The sequence below is a fragment of the Crocodylus porosus genome, unplaced genomic scaffold (genome assembly GCF_001723895.1).
Source record: "Crocodylus porosus isolate Cpor-Errol unplaced genomic scaffold, CroPor_comp1, whole genome shotgun sequence".
NCBI classification, from domain to species: Eukaryota; Metazoa; Chordata; order Crocodylia; family Crocodylidae; genus Crocodylus; species Crocodylus porosus.
The window spans coordinates 36,206,474-36,221,816 of NW_017728947.1; positions in this window are offsets into that span (position 1 = coordinate 36,206,474).

Sequence of the window (15,343 nt, forward strand, 5' to 3'; positions counted from 1 at the left end):
TATCTTTCTATAAAGTTACTGTATGCCCTTCAAACTCAAATATCATAATCTCATTCTATATAGTCCATTGTCATGTCGTTCATCCCCCAATATAGCTTTGCATGAATATAGCACTTCTGCAAAAGGGAAGTACAGGGACTTTTCTTTATCTGGGACTAGAACACATAAGGATTAAAAAAAAAAAAGCTTTCTGCTGCCAGTAGGAGATGAGCTTAATTATAATTACAGCTAGCTCATTTACAGGGAAATACTGTACAACATTCTTTCTCTCTAAGCCTGTAGTTCTTCACAACAGGGATGGAACTTTTCATTCCACCACCTTTGCTCATTAACTAATTTCAGCTGTTATACTGACATTTTCACAACTTTATGGCTGCCTGACCCTTAGATGTAAGCTACAATCATCTCTATATGGCTGCAATGTTCAGTTATACAACGAAATGCTGTAATTTAGCTAGAGATCTCCTAAGATAGTTTAGGGAAAAGTGTATCTGGAGTGAGACTTACTCTTCCATATAGTGTTTCACCCAAAACCCCAAAAGAGCTGTACACAAACTGTACATATATATGGGGTCCTCTGTACCTACACTAAAATGTAGATTACTTGAGGAAGGAACATCACACTGCAGAGTGTCAAATCCCATCTAAAGTACAAGATGGAGGAAACATCAACAGAACTAAAGTTTCACAGGAGATGTGGGGGCAGAGTGGTTAAGATAGTTTGCTACAAATCTAGGCACATGACTGGACCCAAAAGCTGTTCCTGGTCAACCCAGATATAAAAGGATACCTGGTTATGCAGGAATTTACTAAATATTATGCTGGCCACATCACTCCCTTGTTTTCTGTTGACTAAAGAAACGCATAGATCAATCACATTAACCTGGTGGGCTGTTAGGTTCAGGAGGACTTAGACCTTGATTGAGTTCAACAACATTCTCTTGAAAAAAATGCTCGCAGAATATTAAATAGCAAAGATAGTTTAATTTTAATAATATGCTTATCCACTTGCTTGCGCTTCTAATAATACTGATTTTACCACACATCCTCTGAAGTATCCTCTACCAGTACTGCTGAACCATTCCCTGTGGAAGAACAAGTTTTCCCCTGGTGACTGAAAGAAAACAGAAAGGTATTGGTGAAGAAGAGACACTATTTGCGCTTTGGCCAAAAACAGCAGTAAGAGTTAATTCTGAAAGAGAATAAAAATACAGCTTCAGCAGAATTGTTTTTTAAATCCAGTTTGGAAGTGAAATTGACACTGCTACCCACCAGTAACTCCTAGAGGTAATATCACCACCCTATTGAAATTCCCAAAATGCTGCCACTGACTATGCGCTCAAATGATAAATAGGAAATTATGGCAATAACAAGCTGAAACGATGTGTTTACTCTCTGTTTACTTGTGTTGGGTTAAATATTCTCCCATTGGGCTGTAAATGCCAAAGTAGTTTATACGGCAATAAATAAACCTCAAGGCAAAGTCAATGCATTTACTGTATCTGAACTTGGAAGATTTTTTCTCATTGAATGCTACAGTTCCCTGTTTTATTGCTGTTATATCACACAAGCAAAGTGCTTTTCACATCTAGGAAGTGTGTACCAACATTACAACACATAGTGAATCCACAGTCCAAGCTTTTTGTACTTTGACTGAACTTGCAATGTTCTAAATAATCCAATGAAATTAAATGTAAATTGGCCACGATTTTGGCCAGTATAGCACCTACTGATTTGGTGCACATTGACTGAAAGGATATATTAAAGATAAGGGCCTATTTCCATGGTTACAGGAAGAACTTTTAGAAATAAAGCCCCCCTTTCCCCTTTATTTGTCTGGGATAAATTTACTGTGCCCAGCACTGGTACAATCCAGGCTCCCTGCAGAAGTAGCCATGTCTACATAACACTTTGCATGTGAATTATTACTCCTGAATACTACAGCTACAGTGCCATGGGAAGGCAGCCCGTGTCTGTGCCAAATAGTGTGGCATGCTTGAAAATACCACTCTTTGGTATAGTAAGTTTACTAGATGAATATGGCTTCAGGTAGGGATGCAAAAAAAGAGAGGCCTCTTAAGTTATTAGTTGCTTTTGAAAGACTTGGCCATCACTGGACCTGATCTATTATTTGTTACAAACTTAGCCAGTTTCCTGGGTAAAAGAGCAGCTATTATGAACTAAATATGATTTCTGCAGATCTTTTTTTACTCTTACGTATTCATCGTACAGGGTGTTTATGAGCTGTTCAGTTTGATTAGTCAGCTTGTTTCTTTTTGAGATGGCAGGTTACATTTTATGTAGTATTAATTTTGCTTTATTGGGTGACTGAAACATTAAAATGGAGAATAGAAAACAAGTAACTACTTCTATTACAGATTTTCAGATGAAGAACTTTTTTGCTAAAATTCATGAAACATTTGCTATTCTTTTACACTGGGTATGCATATATTCAAGTGAGGTTATTATAAAAATTATAAAAATATTCAACTTGGAGAATGGGGAATTATCACTAGAACCAGTGTTGTCTCTATACCTGAAAGTATACCTGCAGTAAATAAAAGCAAACAAAAAATGAGTGACCAAAAACATAGCTTCCATTAGAAATTTATTTTTTGTATTCCCTTTAACTAATGTGTTTATTATTTTATGACCAACAGAGGCAAGGGCAATAACTCATATAAAGTCAGAGTCAATGTTATAACTTGAAATAGCATATGGTTCTTTCTTTCTTCCCAGTCTTCTGTTTATTTTAGTACCGCCTTACTTCATCTATTACAGATACTGATAGAAGCAAAATCCATGTACCCCAACACACCAAAAAAGTAATTTTTAATGTGAATTATTCCCCACCCTCTCAATAAGTGTCAAATTAGGAATTATTTTCAGCAAGTTTCATAACATTAATGCTACATTTAAAGCTGAAATTCCTTAGACATAGTTTCATAGTTTGCAGGGTCAGAAGGAACCTGAGCAGATCATCAAGTTCAACCCCCTGCCTTGGCAGGAAAAGGTACTGGGGTCAAAGGACCCCAGCAAGGTGTTCGTCTAGCCTTGTCTTACAGACCCCCAGGGTAGGAGCCAGCACCACTTCGCTTGGAAGTTGGTTCCAGATCCTAGACGCCCTGACAGTGAAGTAGCGCCTCCTGATGTCTAATCTGAATTTACTCTGAATTTACCCTCTGCTACCTTGTGTCCATTATTTCTAGTCACTCCAGGTAGTGCTCGGGGGAACAGGGATTCCCCCAGTGCCTGCTGGTCCCCTCTGACTACTTTGTAACAGGCCACTAAATCCCCCCTCAGCCTTCTGTTGTGGAAGCTGAATAGGTTTAGATCCCATAGCCTCTCCTCGTAGGGCCTGCCCTGCTGACCCCTGATCATGCGAGTGGCCCTCCTCTGGACCCTCTCCATGTTGTCCACATCCATCTTGAAGTGAGGCACCCAGACCTGGATGCAGTACTCCAGCTGCGGCCTGACCAGTGCCACATAGAGGGGGAGGATCACCTCCTTGGACCTGCTCAAGATACATCTGTGGATGCATGACAAGGTATGGTTGGCCTTCCTGACTGCATCCCCACACTGCCGGCTCATGTCCATCTTGGCATCAGTGATGACTCCAAGATCCTTTTCTGCCTCTGCACTGACAAGAAGCGAGTTCCCCAGCCTGTAGATGTGCTGCTGGTTCTTCCTCCCCAGGTCCATCACCTTGCACTTGTTAGTGTTGAAACCCATCCTATTCTCGTCTGCCCAGCCCTGTAACCTGTCTAGGTCTGATTGTAGCCTATTCCTCCCTTCTAGCATGCCTACATCCCCCCACATCTTACTGCCATCAGCAAATTTGAACAGGGTGCTTTTTACCCCCTCATCCAAGTCACTGATGAAGATGTTGAACACTGTGGTCCTGAGGACTGAGCCCTGCAGAACCCCACTGCCCACATCCCTCATCCACCACCGCTGTCTGGGTGCGGCCCTCCAGCCAGTTAGCGACCAGTTTGACTGTATAGGTGTCGACACCACAGTCCCCCAGTTTTATAATGAGAATGGGGTAAGAGACAGTGTCAGAGGCCTTCCTAAAGTCCAGAAAGACTACGTCCACTGCTGCCTCTGCATGTAAGGATTTTGTGACCTGGTCATAGAAGGCCACCACGTTGGTCTGACAGGACCTGCCTCTAATGAACCCATGTTGGTTGCCCCTAAGCATAAGTTCCCCTTTTGGCCCCTCATGGACATATGCCAGGAGAATTCTCTCAAAAAGCTTACCCATAATGGAGGCTTGTAATTATTTCTTTGAAAGATAGTGTTCAAGTACAGAATATCTGAATAAACATTGTAGAAGTAGCAAGTATAGTAGAACAAATTTAACAGGGCAGAGGCAGGATAGAAGAATGAAGAGGAAAAGAAGGAGATGATGAGATCATTTTTGGCAGAATGGTTTGCAGCTGTTTTCACTGTTTGATGTGACACTGATAAATGTTATATGACACATGACACCAGAATTAATGCTTTGAAATGAACAACCTGGCAAAAGTCAACTACACAAATCACTCAGAGATTCTTCTTCCTTCTCCACATTGAAATTTCCATTTATCATGCAAACCTATTCGAATCTTCCACACATTCCAGGAATATGCTAGGCATACCTTCCTGGGGAAATTTATAGTAAAAGAAACATCTGAATGATTCAGGTTTAGATTTGAATCGAGCAGGATTATGTATAGGAGGGTACCATTTAATTCAGAGATGTAATTTGGTATTATGATTTCTGACATGATTCATTCAAAACTAAAGGAGGAGGTAAATTCGATATTCAAGTTATAATTTTTTCACATCCTGAATTACGCTCAGATCCATAGACTATATATTTTTAATGAACTAGAGTGAAAATAAAGTTTAGTTGGAGGATTTTAATGGAGAATTTCAATGTTAAAACACACACAAAATCTTCCCAAAAGATGCAAAGGTGGCAAAACATTTTACAAAATGTAACAAAATTATTCATATTGCAGTGTGACCTACCCCAAAACACTGAAAACACATGATTTGGAAGTCAGGACCACCAAATTATGAGATTGCTTTAATAATCAGATTTAAAAATTATACCTAGGGTTCTATATATTTACATTCTGGTCTCTGGAGCAGAAAGCAGATAGATCATTTTCAAGATTTTTTCCACAACCATAAGGAAGTGTTAAAACCTTACTATACAGTTTAAATTAACGTTAGGATTCTCAGGCAATCAACTTGACTCCAGCATATGGAGTTTTAAGTAAAATGTTTCATGTTCTGAAAAAAAGTGAATACTTCCAGGTAACACAGGGCTTCTTAATCTAGTGGAAAGGAGCGTAACAAGAACTGGTGATTGGAAGATGAATTCAATTACAAATTAAGACAAAGATTTTTAATAGGATCCTCAACTATTGGAGCAAGTTACCAATGGAAATACTGGTTTCATTGTCTACTGATGTCTTCAAATCAAGATCAGACATTTTTAAGGAAGATATATTTTAGCTAGACACAAACAATATGAATAATATATCCATATCCAAGTTAGTAGACTTAATGCAAAGATAACCTAATACAATATATAAACTGAATAAAATGTATTCTGGAAACAGAAGCAAAACTAAAGATTGCAGCATTCTTGCATTATTCCTCAACAGTTTTAAGAGTTGCTGAATAGGAAGCAAGCTGGAACCATTTCCTTCCTACCTGTTTTTAAGAGGTAGCCCCTTATTAAACTAAACGAATATATTCCTGTAGTAAGCATCCCAAAAGCCATGCCAACATGCATTTATCACAGGGCAGTATCAAATCAGTAATACTTCCTTTGTTTGCTTTATGACTGAATCTAGAAAAATATTTGAGACATATCTGATGTGAACCAGGTTCCTCTTTCTTCTGCTTATATATCATAGTGTGAAAAAAATCATTACATGTCACTATTATGGTCCTAAATGGAGCAATAGAGTAAGCCTGGCAGTCCTAGGATTTGATTGTATGACCTTGATGAGCAAAACCATAGAAAGCACACAAGAGCCACAAACACAGATTAAAGTGGTTAACCCACTTTGTTTGAGCATAAACCAGAAATTAATAAGATAATTATACCTTGATCATAGTTAATTGGTGTGATTGAGACATGGCAGTTAGAACTGGTAAACCAATTTATATATTTATAATGTTATCAGTTGAGACCATTCAATAGATGAAGAAAGAAACACAAGAAAATGAAAAACTGTCAAACACCCTGTATAGCCACACAGTATGTGGAGATGAAGTACATCAATCTTCAGGCAAAATTTAAGTTATTTGATGTGATAATGATCTCAACTTCATTGTGAAGTGGTGAAACTGGGCCACTGATAATGATAAAAAGAAAGCAAATGAGTTCTAAAAGAAGTATTTCAATTTGGAACACCCTGGAAAACTTATGTCAACAGTAAAAGAACTGGTCACATTTAGGATTTAGCCCTGCTGGACATATTTTCCACTAGTCAGGGTTCATCTACATGAGACATTTTATTGAGCAGTAAATTGCTGTGCCGTAAGTGTCGACATCTACACATGCAGATGCTTACTGCACAGTAATTGGCTCTAATCATGAGTAAACTTGCTACCCTCAAACACACATAGCAAATTTACTTGTGATTAGCAACTGCACAATAGCACACATGTAGACATCTGACTGGGAGCAAATGTGCTTTTGGGCAGCCAGGCAGCAGGGGCCAGGAGATTGCTCTTTACCCCTGGAAACTGCCTGCTGCCTGGGTGGCCTCTGTAACTGGAACCTGGCCAGGAACAATGTTCCTCTACCCCAGCAGCAGGGAGCTCCCAGCCCCAGTTCCATGATCACAGGGCCGGTGCTGGGAGATCCTTATCTTCCAGGCCAAGTCCTACAGTCATGGGACCTGGGCTGAGAGATCCTTATCTCTGAGCCTGAGTCCCGTGGTTGTGAGACCCAGGCTGGGAGTTCCTTATCACTCAGCTCTAGGTTCGTGGATGTGAGGCTGGTGCTGAGATATCCTTCTCTTCTAATACGAGCTTTATGATTGCAGGATTTGGGCTGGGAGATAAGGATCTCCCTGCGACCATGCAGCTGGCACTGGGAGACAAGAGTTGTTGTCCCTGCCTGGGTTCTAGTGGCAGATCCTGTCCTGGCAACAGGCAGCTCCTGGGGACAGGAATCAATGTTCCAGCCCCTGCCAGGAGAATACATGCTGCTGCAGGGGCCGGTTGCAGGGCTGCAGGTAGTGGGAGCAGTCTGCTGTTGGAGCAACAAATCTGCTCTTGCATCCCTGCACATATAGACACATGCCTGGGACAGTTTACTTTTGAGTAGTTTACTCAAGTGTAAACTGCTTCTGGATTATTTGCACATGTAGGCGTGCCTACTGGCAAATAAATCTCTAGACAAGAAATCAATGAACACCAACACTTTAAAACAAAGGAGGAAAACCATTACTTAACAGGATACCCTGAGAAGGACTGTTGAAGCTCAAATTCTAGACAACAGTGATGTTTGGAAGATTTTGGACAGTCCAATGTGATATATCATAGGGGATAATTTTAAGGTCTATGGGCCAGATTGTATTCCACCTAACAGGTATTTAAGTGGACTTACGTTCCTACATGTGATCTTATTCTACCCTGCTTGAGTTCCTGAAAAAATGTTAATATGAAAGGCTCAAAAGGTCATTCTTCTCCTCTGTTTTTTTATGACTCAGTCGTACAGATCAGATGATACAAAAGTTGGTTCATGTATGGATTTTCAGGCTTTGAAAAGCGCCTGTTTTGGAAAAGAAAAGAAGAAAAAAAGAAAAAAGAGCACATTTAGGATTCTTCATATGGTCTTTTTTATAAGTAACATAGAACTCTGTAGCATAGAGCTTCTTATTTGATCTACATGTGCCTAAGGAATGCAAAGAGCCTTTTTTGGCTATATATAAATATGAAAACAGAAACCAATTAAATGCAATATCTACTTCAAAAGGATGCAGCCTACTATCAGATGTTTTTTCTCCTTTCTCATTTTTTTTACCTGGTACAGACCATTAGAAAGGTGATTATAGCTTAAAGGTTTGATCTCTACATTTTTTTCAGGTTTATTTGTTTGTTTCTCCATCCTTCCTTCCTTAGTTCTGCTTTGGACACTTCGAACCATGCTTGCTTAGAGCTGTGTGGAGTGATCCTGAGCGTAAGACTCCCCGGCTTCCTATCTCTTTTCTTTTCTTACTCCCACATGTCTAAAGGTCTCTAGCCTCTGTTTATCTCACTTTCTGATTCTTTTCTTGCATTTTTGTAGCTGCCCCCCCACTTTCCTCTCCTCTTTGTCCCATCCCCTCTGTACTTCCAGTTTCTTTGTCTTTACAGCCTTCTTTCTTACTGTCTCCTTTCCTTTCTTTCTCTTTCTTTTCTGCTTGCTTGTTGCAGGGAGTTATCTTTTCCATTAGCTTGCCTTCCAAGGGGTGCTTCTTAATTACCCCTTCTGCCCCCACCCCCTTTGTTTTCTTTTCTTTTTTTTTTTGCTGTTTCAATCCCCTTCCCCCCCACCATTTTTTTCCCTCCACACCTTTCCCCCTCCCATCTAGAGTTTTGTGGCTGCATTCCCAGACACTTATCTGTTTATTTAGTATAAACATTTTTTGTTTGTTTTCCTTTTGCTTAGTTATAGCTGGAAATTAATCCTGTTGTAACAGGAATGGCTGCTCCTACACCCAGCAGCTGGCATGAGGATGCCTCCCAGAACCTCCCCATTACCCATGGTTTGAGGATTCACACCCCTCCCTACATCGGGGTTGAGGTCTGTGTAGATGCCCTTGCTAGTCTCCTGTGACAGTGTAACATACATTACGCAGGTCATGACAACACAGTCCCAATGATTTATCTGAGTGATTACACCCTAGTTAACAGGGTGTGTGCAGAGGGCCTCACTGCTGGGGTGTCTAGGGGCATGAGAAAATAATGCGCGCCCATCCAGGTGAAGTACGTAAGCATGCTGTTACCTTCTATCGTGACCTGTTTACAGCTGAGCCATCCTGCCCTGAGGCCACGCGGGAACTCCATGATGGCCTGCCACACCTTGGTGCCCTGGAGGCCAGCAAGCTTACGCAGGAATTGTCTCTGGCGGAGCTGGCAGCGGCCGCAGCTGGTCTCGCCCTGGCAAAGCCCCAGGCCTTGGTGGGTTACCTGCTGAGTTCTACAAGACTTTCTGGCCTCTTCTTGGCCCCTGTCTCCTGCGTTTTCCAGGACATTCTTGCCGACAAGGTCACGGACTGGACCTCGATTGGTACTGTGGGGGGGGGCGGGGGGACCAGGAGTCTCACCTGCCATGTCTTTGCTGGAAAATTAATTTTGATGGGAAGGAAGATGGTATATCCTGTCCTTCCTCGTACCTTCCTTCAGTCGTTGCAGTTGTTCTTCCTGCTTGGGGCTCCGTCTCCTCTACATCCCAACTAAAGCCAACCAAAGATGTTGTTGCTTGGGTTACCAGGATTATTATGATGCACCCTTTTGTGCTTTAGACCTTTGGATTTACTATGGCAGAAATGGGACATTATTTGACCTGTTTGATCATGGCCTCATCTTGCCTTACTTATGAGTCTTGTTGGTCACATACTGTCGTGTTCCCCGGTGTCCTATTCTCGACTCGAGTCTTATACTTGCCATGGGTTGGGTGTCTCATGGTACCTGCTCTCTCTGGTTCTGGTGAGATCCAGTCTGTGCTGTAGAACTTGCTGCCCATGGAGTTTCTTCCAGTAAGTTATAGAGCCATCCCTAGCTCTGCCCCCTTCCTGGGGTAGCCACCACGTCCCTGAGCTGGGACCTCATTCAATATCTGGCCCCTCTGGGCTGGTTGAGGACCTCGCTTCCAGTTCCCCCCTGCTGTTTTCCTGCTGGGATTTTTATTCCCGCTTTGGTGTTTGGGGCCGCAAATCAGCCCTGGCACACTGTTATAAAGCATGCCTACGCTGACGTAGGAGCCGATCCCAGTTCCTTCCGACTTGGTACCTTTTTTTTCTTTTCTTTCCTCACTGCAGCACATAGGAACAGCACAGTTTCACTTTCACTGTGCTTTGCTTCCAGTGCAGCATCCCGCCAGCTCCTTCCTCATCTGATGGACGTAGGTCTTTCCCACATATTCCCCTACCTAACTTGCCTTGTGGTGCAACAACTGTAGTCTCCTGATTGTTGATCATCCTGACACTGGCTCTGTGCTGATCTGTCATTGCCAGTTTGCTCTCATTGCACCTTGATAAAAAATCCAGAACTTTACTAGTCACTCCCGGTCTGTAACTGATGCTAAATTTAAAAGGGTGCAGCGATAATTCCCAGCATATAATTCCCACGCTATCATGCTTGAACTTATTTAGCCACTGTAAAGGTGCATGATCCATGATTAATTTAAATTTACACCCCATTAAATAGTATCTGAAGTAATTTATGGCCCACTTTATTGCCAGGCATTCTCTCTTAATAGTAGAATACCTGGTCTCAGTGTCACTTAATTTTTTACTAGCAAAAGCGATTGGTCGCTCCACACCTTCTTGATCCTGACACAGGACTGCACCTGTCTCAGAAGCTTCCATCTGCAGGATAACATTTTTAGAGAAATCAGGCATTACCACTACCACATCATTACACAAGGCCCTTTTCATACCTTTAAAAGCCTCTTTCATTTGAGGAGTCTACTGTATTGAACTCTGTACTTTCCCTGGTATCTGTTAATGTGGCTGCTTTTTCTGCAAAATGAGGAATAAACCTCCAAAAACAGTTAGCCAGCCCCAGGAAGGATCTCATTTGCTACTTGGTCTGGGTGGTAAATACTTTTCTGTCATCTCTATCTTACTGGCCAGTGGATGTCCAACTCTCCCTGTTCAACCCTAAAACCAAGGTAGTTAGTTTCTTGCATTTCTAGCAAGTACTTCTTAGGGTTGACCATCATCTCTACCTGGCATAATTCTTTCAGCACCTCCTTCACATGTCGCAGATGTTGCCCCCAAGATTGAGACTATATGATGATGTCATTGATATAAGCCATGGCGTATATCAGATGTGGGGCAAGGATGCAGTCCGTGAGTCACTGAAATGTTGCCGCAGCTCCATGAAGGCTGAACAGCATTCTTGTAAACTCAAATAGGCCGTCAGGGTGTACCAAAGGCAGTTTTCTGTTGTTTCCTCCTCAACATACCCTTTTGATAGATCAATTCTTCAAATATAATGGGGCTGGCCTATTCTCTCCAGTAGTTCTTCCACATGCGGCATAGAGAATTCATGAAATAGAATGATTTAATTGATTTTCCTGAAGTCGATACATATTCAAAGACCCATCAGTTTTGGGTACTATTACCTGTTGGTGAATAAAGGCCCCAAGGTCATGGTGGGCCGAGGGTTCGTATATGGAACAGGCGGGATTAGCGGCGAGGAGTCTGAGCGGTATGCAGAATCGCGCAGTTTCAAAAATAGTTGAATTTTATTTACTTACACTTCTGTAGCATAGGTAGGAAGTTTGCTTCAGTTACAGTGCTAACAAAACAAACAACAGAGGGGTCTGTTGGCCCACGGGGTTCCGGAGTGAGCCCTTGCTATCTACCCCATGAGGGATAGGGCAGGCTGCCCACTCCTTAAGTCCCAGGGCTGGTCAACAGCTCATTAAGGGATACGAACAACAAAACTGTAACACGTTGTGACGCCAGTCCAAAGTGGAATCAATGCCGGAGTTGATGGAGAATGATGCTGAGGTCAGTGCCGGGTACGTTGAGGTAAAGCCGTGATCTCAGTAAGTCGGGCTGATCGAAATCGTGGTCAGGGTTGGTGCCAGAATCAGTCCGTTAGCCAAAAGTTCAAGACAGGAAACGAAGAGGAATCGAATAGCCAAAATCGTAGCGAGGAAGAGACCAGTGGGCTAGAAGCCCTCCTTAGGAGTAGCCCCTGCAGCCGCAGCTCTTGCTCTAAGGATTGTTCTCTCCCTGTGAGACAGTCCCTGCAAAAGCAGCCTCTGCTCACAGGTCGAGCAGAGTCTCTCCTCCAAAACACACACACACCACCTCACCACACCTGGGTGGGGCGTCACAAGCCTTTTATATGAATTTAGTGGCCAATCAGGCTGCTCGCTTCATAGAAAGTTCTAGTCCAATTACGTCATGCAGTCAGTGAACTGAGCATGTGCATTAGATCAGATTATCTCATGCTCTGAGTAAACTGAGCATGTGCGTTATAGCAGTCTTGATTGACAAGCCTTAGGGTTGAGCAGGGGGCACATGCTGGGCATGCAGTGGAATTTTCCGCTTGCTAGGTTTGTTTGCGCATGTTCAGATCTAACTCTCTGTGTTATCAGCATACATACAAAATTTTGCTCTGACATTACCCAATAGCACTTCAATACTTCACCATGAACTGCATGAAGGTACGATTATCCCTTGTGCCAGCATCTTTAGTATTTCCTGTTGTCCTCTCACCTATAAATAATGCAGAATGGGCTTCCATCTCTCTCTGAATATGGTTCCCTTTGGAGTGTTAATCTCATGTCTCACCCATTGGGCCTGCCCAGGCTTTTCCTTAAACACATCATTAAATTCCTCTATAAGCATTTGTAAATGTTAGTCTTGCTCCTTATTAAGCTCTGGGCTTTGTGTTATTTCAGTGTTTTGGGCCAGTTTCTTTTCCTGGTTTCCTATCTCAGGTCCTAATTCCTCCACTGGATCTTTGGGGCTTAGCATCCACCCTTCAGGTTCCCACTAGGCTGTCAACAAATTTACGTGGTAAATTTGTCACTCCTGGTTCCCTGGACATTACACCTCATAGTCTACAGGGCTGGCTTGTTGAACTATCTGGAATGGTCCCTGCCAATGTGGCAATAACTTGTCTGCCATGGTAGGGAATAACACAAGAACTTTGTCCCCTAGCTGGAAGTTGCATACACAAGCCTTTTTGTCATACTCCATTTCTGTTTCTCTTGGGTCTCTGCTAGATTTTCCTGGGGCAACTGTCTAGCTGCTTCAAGTCAGTCTATTATCTCTTGCCGGTGCTGTTGCACCCCCACTTCCTGCTGGCCAGTGCTCTCCCATTTCTCTCTCATTTCCTGCAGTAAACCTCGTGGTTTATGACTATATATTAACTTGATTGCGGACAATTTTGTCAATGTCTGCGGTGTTTCTCTTAAAGCAGAAACGAGTCATATCAAAACCAAATCTTATCTTCGGGGTTCTTCCTGTGCGCAACGTTGCAACAGTCATTTAATAGTTCCATTTAGGTGTTCTACTAAACCATTGGTCTCGGGATGGTACACAGACTTATGTAATTCTCATATTTTCAACACTTGGCACATCGCTTTAATTATGCCAGACATAAAATTTGTACCCTGGTTCATTATTATTTCTCTTGGTACTCCCACCCTGGAAATCCATTTCAGTTATTCCTCTGCAAGGTGCTGTTGCCAACCATAAAGGTATTGTGTCTGGGTAGCATGTGGCATAGTTGACTATGACTAGTATATAGTGATATCCGGCACTACTCTTTGTCAGGGGTCTCACTATATCTAATGGGATTCTGTCAAAAGGGTTATCAATAAAATACATCATCTTCAATGGCACGCATGGTGGGCACCTTTCTTGAATTCTTTGATACTCTGGGCAAGCCTCACACAATCATGTAACCTTCCTGTCTCACCCATAGCCAAAAAAACTACTGCTTAATCTTGGTGAGCATCTTAATACCCCGAAATGACCTCCCATGGGATTGGTGTGTGCCAACCCCCACACTTGGCTATAGAAGGTACAAGGTACCATTAACTGCCAGTCCACTTACCCCAAACTGGACTTTTTCTAACCTGATACAGTAGGCCATTATGTATCACAAAATGAGGGTCACTTGCAAGAAATTCTGGTCAAAAGACTTTGTCTTCAACATGGGCCACCTCCTCCTCCCAAATCCTCTGGAATTCTTCTTCTTCTCCTTGTGCGGTCCAGAATTGGGGTCCTCTGGTGCCCATCCTAAGATTTATCCAGTCATTCTCCCCTGAAGAAGTTGCCTCTTTTTCAGCTATCCAACCCTTGATGTGGGGCCAATCTTTCTGTCTCAATTCATCTCTCCAGATTTCTGCTAGTACTTCATATAGGGGTGGCCAATCTCACCCCACGATCATTTGCCCATCCAATTCTGGTGCATTTCCTCAATTATCCTTGCAATTGGCAATCCTTATATTCACAAAACCTCTATCGTACTGTTCTGATTCTCCATTTTTTATAGCACATCCTCACCAGCCGACACCAATCAATGGCATCTCTGGGTATTAGCCCTGCCCAGATTAGGGTTTGATAACAGCCTGCATCTAGAGTGGCCTCAATTGGTTTACTGGCAACCCATGCCACTACCATGGGTCTATCCCACACAGTCTTCACTGTGTCCAAAGCTGCAATCCATCTCCTCAGTGGGCTCACTGGCTTTGGGTCATTCATTCAGCTCTGTGCCCTCACCTGTTGATTTCCACCTTTCTTGCAAGCCTATGGTGCATGTGAGGGGGCGGCGGCTAGGGGCAGCCATGAACCCCCTAGTGCCCCCAACCGTCACGTTAGGGTGAATGTGGCACCCTCAGAATCTCGCCCGCAATGACTTTGATGGTTAATATATATATTGTGGAGGCTGCCGGTTCACTAGTGGACGGTACTGGAGTTACAGTCCCTATTCCAGACTGGGGTATCTATGTGCGTCCCGCCTTAAGGGCTATGCGTGCCTCCAAACCTCCCCCTCAGCACGCCCCAAGCCTCGCAGCTGTTCTGGGGGACGTTTGTGTAGTCCCGCGCCCTTCGGGTGCCTTCGCTCGGGCCCCGGGGCTCCTCGCCCACCTGGCGTCCCTTTTGGGTCGGGCTCCAATCTCTAGCCCGTTCCCCGCGCCCTGGGCCTGTCTTACTGGCGCCCAGCAACTTGCTGGCGCCCCCTGGGTCCGGCTCCCTAGCGTCGCCTAATACCAGCTCCTCCTTGGGCCGGCTCGCTCTCACCGCCCTAGCCTCGGCGCCCTTGGGCCGGCTCGCTCTCGCCTTCCTAGCCTCGGCGCCCTTGGGCCGGCGCTATTGCCGCCCTAGCCTCGGCGCCCTTGGGTGGCTTGCTATCGCCGGTTATTCTCTCTCACTCTGGGTCCTCGCCCCCTTTTGGGGCCTGTACTGCACCCTCTGTGCTTCGCCCCTCTGGGGCCTTGCCCAATCTGGGGCCTTGCCCTCCCTAGGGCTAACACCACGCGCCTCACGCCCTGCCTCTGCCCCGCTCTGGGGCCTTGCCCTCTCTAGGGCTGACACCGCGCGCCTCGCGCTCCGTCTCTGCCCCGCTCTGGGGCCTTGCCCTCTCTAGGGCT